This window comes from Chrysochloris asiatica, unplaced genomic scaffold (assembly GCF_000296735.1).
Source record: "Chrysochloris asiatica unplaced genomic scaffold, ChrAsi1.0 scaffold00255, whole genome shotgun sequence".
Taxonomy (NCBI): domain Eukaryota; kingdom Metazoa; phylum Chordata; class Mammalia; order Afrosoricida; family Chrysochloridae; genus Chrysochloris; species Chrysochloris asiatica.
The window spans coordinates 2,637,379-2,647,031 of NW_006408773.1; the positions used below are offsets into that span (position 1 = coordinate 2,637,379).

The following is a 9,653-nucleotide window of genomic DNA, read 5'->3' on the forward strand; positions in this document are numbered from 1 at the left end:
CTTCTTTGTTCTGTTTGTCTTTCTTTGTTGAGTTCATAATTTTTGTGTTTTTTCGTGTTAATTTCTTCATAGTTTTAATGTTTTCATATTCTTCTTGAATTTTCATTTTCTTGGTATGATATGAAGTGTTAATTTTAATTGAAGTTGCCTTATATTCCATTAACTTCTCTGTCCATTTAGTGTAGTCTATTTTATCCTGTAATCTACCTGACCTTCTCACTATCTGGATCTCTGTTTCTATGTGTTTACCTTCTTTTGCATTGTACTTGTTTTGATCATAGACTGACGACCCAGATTTCCTGAGTTTGTTTTTATAGTTTTGCTCTGTTAACAACTCTTCTTTCTGTTGACTTAATTCAGGGAGGTGCTGCCACGTATGTCAGTCTCTGGTTGTTGTCTGTTCTTGTTGATTCTCAGTTCACAGAACTCCCTTTAGGATGTATTGTAACGCAGGGTTGGCTTTGGTAAAAATCCCTTAGCTGCTGTTTATCCTGGAATGTTTTGATTACACCATCATATTAGATTGATACCTTTGCTGGATAAAGGATTCTTGGTTGGCTTTTTTTTTTTTTTTTTTTAGGGTTTTATATATGTCTCCCCATTGCCTTCTTGCTTACATGGTTTCTGCTGAGAGAGTCTAGCTCAATCTGACTTGCTTGCCTTTGTATATGACACTTCTGTTTTTACCTGGCTGCTTTCAGAAGTGTCTCCTTATCTTTGAATTTGGAGAGCTTGACTATGATATGTCTTAGTGATTTTCTTTTGGGGTCTACCCTTCTTGGAGTTCGTTGAGCTTCTTGAATGATTATCTTTTCAGTTTTTAGGATATTAGAGAAATTTTCTTTCAGCAGTTCTTCAACTATTTCCTATGTGGACTTGTGTGATTCTTCTTGATCTGGAATGCCGATAATTCTTAAGTTATTCCTCTTCATGTTGTCCAACATGAATCTTAGACCTTTCTCATAACATTTTATCCTTTTTTGTGTTTCTTCTTCTATCTTAGTGGTATTGAGAGATTTGTCTTCAAGATTACTGGTTCTGCCTTCCATCTCATGTATTCTACTCCTGTAGCCTTTCAGAGTGTTCTCTATTTCTGTTATTTTGTTATTGATCTTTTGGACCTCTTTCTGTAGGTTTTGAATTGTTTCCAATGCTGTATCTGTCTTATTTGATTGTTCCTGTAGCACTTTCCTAACTTCTTCCTTATTTTTGTCAACTCCATTGTAAAGTGTTTTGAAACATTTTATAATCATTTTTCTGAAATCGTTCTCAGGCATTTACAAGGCCTGCCCTCCTTCCAGAATGAAGCCCAGGTCTACTTCTAGGCCTTTTGTCTCAGACATTTTATCTTGTTTCTGGACATGTGCTGATATGGTCATCTGCTTTTGCTTCTTGGTCATGTTTAATGTTTATCTGTAGCCTTACTACTTAATTGAGTATGTGGTTTGGTATTTTTTTATGCTTTCTGATTGCTTCCAGGAAGATGTGACCATGATGTGGGCTTCCCTTTTCACTCTTCTTATTGTTTAACTCAGAGTAACTTTCACAGGTGTTGTGTATTTCCCTGATATATGACAGTTGGTATTGGTTCTTGCCTGGGTTTTGGTGTTTTATAGAGTGTGATTGTAGCTTGGTTATATGGAAGCAGTTACTGACTCTTCTTGTGTAATATAGGGAGACAAAGAGTCCTCCAAAGCCTAAGGGGGGACATATAACAGCAAACAACACCAGCAGTGGGGGTGATGAGAGAAACAAGAAAAGACTAAAAAGCAGCAGCAACAAAAACAAGACTGAATGCTGCAGTCTCTAATCACAGAAATGGGAGAGTAGGGAGAGCAGAAAAATAAATAAATAAATAAAAATAATCCTGTAGCCTAATATGAGTATGAATTTAATGTCCTCTTTTCAGGTTCCTGCCTTCAAAACCGCCCGAGCAATTCCAAGTTGCCAGTGTTGGTTGTTATGCTACACCTCAGGCTCCAATCCAACCTTTGGCCTGTTTTGCCTTTAAATTCTCTTTCTCTCCCTTCAGCCCTCTCCTTCTCTTTCCCGTGATAAAAAACAGAACAAAAAAGAAACTGATAATAGAAGTTCAGGTCCTGTCCTTGGTCTGAGTATCTGTTTGCTTGCGTGGCAGAAGAACCCACAAGCAGTGAAGGTGGGGTGTCGCCACACAGCTCAGGCTCTCCCTCTATTCACCAGAATGGAGGTGGGCAAACAGTGGGCGCAACAGTTACCAGATACAAAAGAAAAAAAAAAAAAAGAAAATCAGAACAAAGCAAAGCTGACAAAGTATATTGTCCACCTTTTTCCCAAGGTTCCCGCAGCGTTTTTCCATGGTGTTTCTGCTCCCACTGTTTTGTCTTGCTGCTTGGTGTCGCCCAGGATGTCAGCTCCGGACCTCCAAGCCTGGCCCAACAGATTCAAAAGTATGTGATTTTTTACTTCAGCTCCAAACTCCACAAGCTATAAGCCTTCAAACCTTTAAAATATCCCTATCTCTGTGGTTCCAAGATTTAGAGCTCTGCCCTGGAACTGCTTTGCTTGATATTCTGTGTTATTGCTGATGGCGAACTTCACTGCATCTCCTCCCCAGCCGCCATCAAGCCTCACCTCCCGGTCTAGTAGCTTTTTAATTGAGTCTTTGTGGTTTTCTGTATATAGAGTAATATTGCCTGCAAATAGAGATTTACTTCCTCTTTGCCAATTCGGATGCCTTAGATTTCCCTATCTTGATTTATAGCTGTGGCTAAGACTTCTAGTGCAATATTGAATAGGAGTGGTGACAAAGGGCATATTTGTCTGGTTCTTTTTCACAGAGGGAAGGCTTTAAGTTTCTCTCCATTGAGAGTAATGTAGGCTGTTGGTTTTATATATATGTTCTTGATTATGTTGAAGAATTTCCCTTCAATCCATACTTTATTGATAATTTTTTTCAAGAATGGATGTTTTATTTGTCAAATGCCTTTTCTGCACCACAGTCGATATGATCATGTGTGTTTTTTTTTTCTTGTTTCTTGTTTATATGATGAATTGCATTGATTGTTTTTCTAATGTTGAACCATCCTTGCATCCCTGATATGAATCCCACTTGGTCATGATGTATTAGTTTTTGATGTACAGCTGGATTATATTGGCGAGGATTTTGTTGAGAATTTTTACATCTAGGTTCATGAGGGACATTGTTCTATTATTTTCTTTCTTAGTGATGTCATTCCCTGGTTTTAATTTGAGGATTATGCTTGCTTCATAAAATATATTAGGAGGTTTTCCATCCTCCTCTACATTCTGGAATAATTTGAATAGAATTGGTGACAGCTTTCCCTTGAATGTTTGGTGGAACTCACCAGTGAAGCCATCTGGGCCTGGGCTTCTTTTGGTTGGAAATTTTTGCATGACCTGATTAAATTTTTCTTTTTTTATGGGTTTGTTCAAGTCTCTACTTCACTCTGTGTGAGTTTAGGTAGGTTGTGTTTTTCTAAAAATATATCCATCTCCTAAGTTTTCAAAATTTTTGGAGTAAAACTTTTCATAGTATTCTGTTATTATCCTTTTGATTTCCTTTGGCTCTGTTGTGACATCACCCACGTGGATTCTAATGTGTGTTATTTGTGTCTTCTCCCTATGTTTTTTGGTTAGGTTTGCAAATGGTTTGTCAATTTTATTAATCTTTTCAAATAACAAGCTTTATGTCCTGTTGATTCTTTCTATAGTTTTTCTGTTTTCTATATCATTTATTTCTGCTCTGATCATTTTTATTTCTTTTCTTTTGGTGTCTATAAGTTCCATCTTTTGGTCAGTTTCTAATCGCTGGAGATGCTGTGTTAATGTGTCAATTTTGATTTTTTCTTCTTTTTGGGTATCTGCATTTATTGCAATAAATTGTCCTTTCAGTACCACTTTTTCAATGTCCCAAAGATTTTGGTAGGCTGTGTTTTCATTCTCATTTATTTCCAGGAACTTTGTGTATTCACGTTTAATTTCTTCTATTATCCAGTCCCTCTTCAGCAGGGTATTATTCAGTTTCCATGTAATAAACTTTATTTTCTTTGTCTTCTTTCTGTTGATTTATAATTTTATGGTATTCTGGTCTGAAAAGATGCTTTGTAGTATTTTCATGTTTATAAATTTATAGAGACTCACTTTGTGACCTAACACATTGTCAATTCTGGAGAATGTTCCATGTGCACTTGAAAAGAATGTGTATTGTGCTGTTGTTGGATTGAATGCTCTTTACACATCTATGACAACAAGTTGGTTGATTATGTTGTTTAGTTCCTCTGTAGCTTTGTCAAGTTTCTTTCTGGTTGTTCTATCCATTTTTGAAAGTGGCGTATTAAAATCTCCCACTATAATTGTAGATTTATCTATTTCTTTCTTCAATTCTAGTGGGGTTTGCTTTATATTTCTTGGTGTTCTTTCATTGGGAGCATAGATGTTAATTATGGTTATGTCATCTTGCTTTATTGACCCTTCAATCATGAAGTAGTGTCCTTCTTTATCACTTATGCTGTTTTTTGCTTTAAAGTTTATTGTATCAGAGATTAGTATTGCCACTCCTACTTGGGTTTTTTTTGTTTTGTTTTTTGGGTTTTTGTTTTTTTTTGTTTGTTTGTTTGTTTTTTGCTTTTAGCTTGGTATATTTTTTTCCTGCCTTTAACTTTTAGTTTGTTTTTGTCTTTGTGTGTAAAGTGTATCTCTTACAGACAGCATATTCAAGGGTCTTGTTTTTTATTCATTCTTCCACTCTCTGTGTCTTCACTAGTGCATTTAATTCATTGATATTCAGTGTAATTATCGATTAATATGTAATAATTGCTGTCATTATATTATTTTTTGTGGTGTTGTTTGATCCTTTGTTCTGCATGACTTCTTGTGCTGATTTCATGTTTGTTGTGCTAATTCTTGTTAGTTTCTTCTTAATTTTAATGTTTCCTTTTTCTGGTTGGATCTTCATTTTCATGGTATGTTGTGAAGCATAAATTTTCTTTGGGGTTGCCCTATAGTCTATTAAGTTTTCCCTGTGTTTAAGACATCTATTTTATCCTGCAATCTACCTGACCTGCTCACCACCTGGATATCTGTTCCTATATTTTCTCCTTCTTTGACATTGTTAATATTTTGATCTTTGGTAAGCCTCAGAGGTCCTCTGAATTCATTGCTGTAATTTTGTACTCTTCTGAACTCTACTCTCTATTGACTGAGTTCCAGGTGGTGTTGTCACATCTGTCAATCTCTGGTTGTTGTCTGTCCTTGCTGTTTTCATTCCAACAACTCCCTTTAGGAGTGGTGGATTGGCTTTGACAAAATCTCTTAGCTTCTGTTCATCTTGGAATGTTTTGATTACACCATCGTATTTGATTGACAGTTTTGCTGGATAGATGATTCTTGGTTGGCAGTTTTTTGTTTATTTTTTTCTTTAAGGGTTTTGTATATGTCTCCCCATTGCCTTCTTGCCTGAATCGTTTCTGCTGAGAAGTCAGAGTTTAATATGATTTGCTTGCCTTTGTAAGTAACACTTTAATTTTCCCTGGCTGCTTTTAGGATTCTGTACTTGTCTTTGATTTTGGAATGCTTGATTATAACATGTCTTGGTGATTTCTTTTGAGGTCTATCCTTCCTGGGGTTTGTTCAGCTTCTTGATTATTTATCTTCTCATCCTTCAAGATGTTAGGGAAATTTTCTTCCAGTAGTTCCTCAACTATCTCCTTTGTGGACTTCTGTGTTCTTCCTGCTCTGGAATGCCAATAATTCTTAAGTTATTACTCTTTATGTTATCCAGCAGGAACCTTAGACTCTCTTCAGATTTTTTAATCCTTTTTTCTGCTTGATCTTCTATCTTAACAGTGTTGAGAGATTTGTCTTACAGCTCACTGGTTCTGGCTTTCATCTCTTCAATTCTACTCTTTTTCCCCTTCTGTGTGCTGTCCATTTCTGATATTTTATTATTAATCATCTAGACTTCTTTTTGCAGGTTTTGAATTGGAAACCAATGCTGTATCTATCTTGCTTCATTGCTACTGTAGCATTTCCTGACCTCTTCCTTATTTTTCTCCACCCTTTTTTGGAGCATTTGAATTTGTTTTGATATCATTCATCTGAATTCCTTCTCGGCAAATCCAAAGTCTGTCCTTCTACTGTAAAGCATATGTCTGCTTCCAGCTCATTTGTCTCAATTGCTTTTTTTCTGTTTTTGGACATGTGTTGAGATATTTAATTGTGTTTTCTTAGACATTTTTAGCTGTTATGTGGATTTTTAATGCTCAAATGGATGCATGTTGCTTTGTTGTTAAGCTTACTGAGTGTCTCCTGATGAACATGATCTGGAGATAGGCTTCCCATTTCACATGTAATGCCTAGCAGCTGGTTTTGGCTCTTGCCCAGATGGTGGGATATTACAGGATATGCATGTAGCTTGGCTGTATGAGCACAGTTGCTGTCTTTTCTTGGGTAAGGTAGGGGAGAAAGCTCCACCCTTGGGAAAAAAGCGAGGCCAAAAGGACCAAAGATGGAAACAATATAAAAGCAGAGACTGAAACCACCAATCAAAAACTAAATTAAAATCCTAATTGTCTGTCCAGTGTCCTTTGCTGTGCAAGCAGGGATAAAGCCCGCCCCCCCCCCAAGTCAACTTTAAGCCTGTGTCTGAGAATCAGATGTCATAACAATCAGCTTGCGAGTTTTCCCTCTGTGCCTGAGAAAACTCTAAGTGCAACACTGGACCCTTTTGGGGTGTGCTCCCACTTGCCTGAAGGCATCTGGGCTGGGCAGTGAGGGTGCAATCAGAGTGAAGAGGAAAGATACATGAAAAATGAAAAGTGAGAGATGAAAAATTGGTCACACCTCTTCCTCCAGACACACAGCTTGCAGCTCCTAGCCCTGGGTCACTGCCTCCACTTGGCTGTGGCCCCGCTTTCCAACCTCAGGACATCTGGCTGCCGAATTGATTTAAATATTGTTATATTTTGCTTCCACAGGCAGATTTCTCCATAGGTGGGCCAGGAAACTGGCCCTTGGGGTCTCATACAAGATCCAGATCTCTGCTGGTTTTCCGCTGACCTCTTCTTCTCTACTTTTTCTTCCCTTTTCTAAGGAGCTTTTATCTGTCTCTGCTTTGCCTGCCCCCAAATTGGAAGTCCTCCACACCACAACTGCTTTTTAAGGAAGCATGTTGTCATAAAGGCTTCTGCATTTGCTTCAGAGCACAATTAGTTGCCCTGTCAAATGCTAAAGCCAGGTGTCCAGATTCTTTGTCTAGGTCCCAGGCGTAGAGCCTTTCATCTTTTCTCCTAGCACTTACACAGGGAGACAGGTGTCTGAGATGTCTACAAAATAGGTCAATATTTACAGAGGGTATTGTTGTTTTCCAGACATCTTCCCTTTTTGGTATATTTTGTTGTTTTGTTTTAATTCATCATGTAATACAGCCAGCCAAACAAGTGTATTTTCCTAGTTCTTATCAAAGAAGCTTCATTTGAGAATTGCCAGAGAACAAAGAACACCCAGCTGATAATATGTGCATGGCTCAGCTATATCCTCTGATAAGTCTGCCAAGATTTCTTACCAGAGCTCAGCAATTCCAAATTGCATGACTCACTGACATAAGTTCTTAGAAAGCATGATGGACAGCAAGGGTGGGAATTGGAAGAAAACAGGACAAAGGTAAAATAGGGAACTAGGATAAATAAATTGGGGAAGAGGAGCTTGCGAAGTTCAAAATTCTGACCTACAAGAAGACCTGCCTATACAGTATCCAGTCAGAGACAACACAGGGTACCTATGGCCCCAGCTCCCTGGACACAGGTGTCTATTGAAGGTGCAGCTGCACTTCTACACCATCGTGTTGGGCAGGCTCACCAACCGGGGGCCTAGCCCCACCTCCCTCCTTGATGCTGACAATCATGGGCAATGAGGCAGTCTCTGTGGCGATGCACTGCTGCAGTCCCAGAAATGGCCACTGGAAGGTCAGGTACTCCTGGAATTGCTAGCAGGAACCCACACACTCATAGGCCAAGAATCCTGGGGGCTCCAGGACCCAGTTTTCTGTCCTTTTCATCCCCTGCAGGTCGATGTACATCTTCTGGCTGCAGCAAAGGGTGCCCTAGGTTACTGGCACCTCAGGGTCACAATCGCCCTGAGCTCTGCAGGCCTTCAAGTCCAGGGTGTGCAGTTCCAGCTGAGGCTCCTGCTTTCCCCACCCCCTGCACACAAGCTTGTGGGAATTGGAGGTCAGGGGCCCAGGTGTTCCCTCTGCACTAACACCTGCAGTAGCAGCGGCTGCCAGGGCTGCTCAGCTGCTTCCACAGACTCATTGCCTCTGTCATGTCGAACATTGTCCAGCCACTCTAGGGACACCAGCCTAGAGTCGATCAGGGATGTGCGGTTGGCCCCACAGTCACGCATGTGCAGCCACTGGACACAGACCTGGGCCTGGCACTCTGTGTGGAAGAGCCACTCCTGCCTGCAGAGTACAGCCTTGGGGACATGCTCCTGGAAGAGCCGGCAGCATGGCCTGCACCTTCTCGCTGTCATGCAGTAGCAGCTGCTCCATGCTGAACACCAGTAGATGCTTGGAGATCTCAGATGCCAGGAGTCTGGCAGTCAGCTCTCGGAATTTCTGGCTGAACCTCTTCCCTTGAGAGGGGATGCTGTGGCTGCATGTACTGGACCCTCAGGTGGGCAGGGATGACCAGCTCCTCCATATCAGCCTTGGCACGGGCACCTTGCTGACATGCAGCTGCTGCAGTCGGCTGTCCCAGATCGGCTCCTTGGTCAGGTCCACGGAGGGACTGACCAGGGACAATCTCCACAGTACCAATCAGAGCCACAGTGGCCACCTGCTACTGCTCAGGGGAGCCAGGGGCAAAGAGGGCGTGTTCTGGAGGAGGCTCCTGGAGGGAGTTGTAGCCCAGTAGGGTGTGCCGGACAATTTTTTAATGACCTTTTTATTGTGACTTGAGTGATAGCTAACATGGGAGGAAATCAGTTTTACACTAAACCAATTGTATTTTGTTTCATTGTAATCATTGCAATCCCCTCCATGCACCAATAGTTAACAGTATTTGCCTTTATTCACTGTTTAAAACATGCAGGAACATATACTCTTTTAAACAATCAAAGGACACATTTTTTTCAAGCTATCTTCATACCTGTCAGTACAAAACCTTTCTCTTTCCATGATTCTAGAGTCCTTAGATGCTCCATCAATCCACGGCATCACCTCTGTGTCCTTCTCTGGTGTTGATACTTCTCCTCTGGTTAGGATCCAATGTTTTGCTCATGCTCTTCCCTCTTGATGGTCCTAGGGTCTTCTCTTTCTGGAATATAAGATTAACTACTCTGCGTTTAAGAAAACAAACAAAACAAAACTACTTCTACCTTTACAGTTGTGACAATTGCAAATAGTCATGATAACTGATGTCATTGTTGTTATGTGCCGTGGATACTCGCTATTAAATCAAAACAATCCTATCCCCTTCTCCTTTCACCAGACTTATCTAGACAAGGCACAAACTATTAAGTGGGGAGTCTACCTTTCCCCGCTCCCTCTGAAACTAAATGACCTCTTAAAAACTTGTAAGCCAGCCACTTTGTGACTTTATAACAAGTCTCTCCATTTTAGGAAGACAATGACTAAATTGCCCATCCCTAAG

General features: G+C 40.1%; 1 pseudogene; it reads right to left on the reverse strand.

Moving 5' to 3' along the window:
- Positions 1–7,830: 7,830 nt before the first annotated feature.
- LOC102813625 lies at positions 7,831–9,217 on the reverse strand (annotated as a pseudogene).
- Between the last annotated feature and the right edge of the window lie 436 nt (positions 9,218–9,653).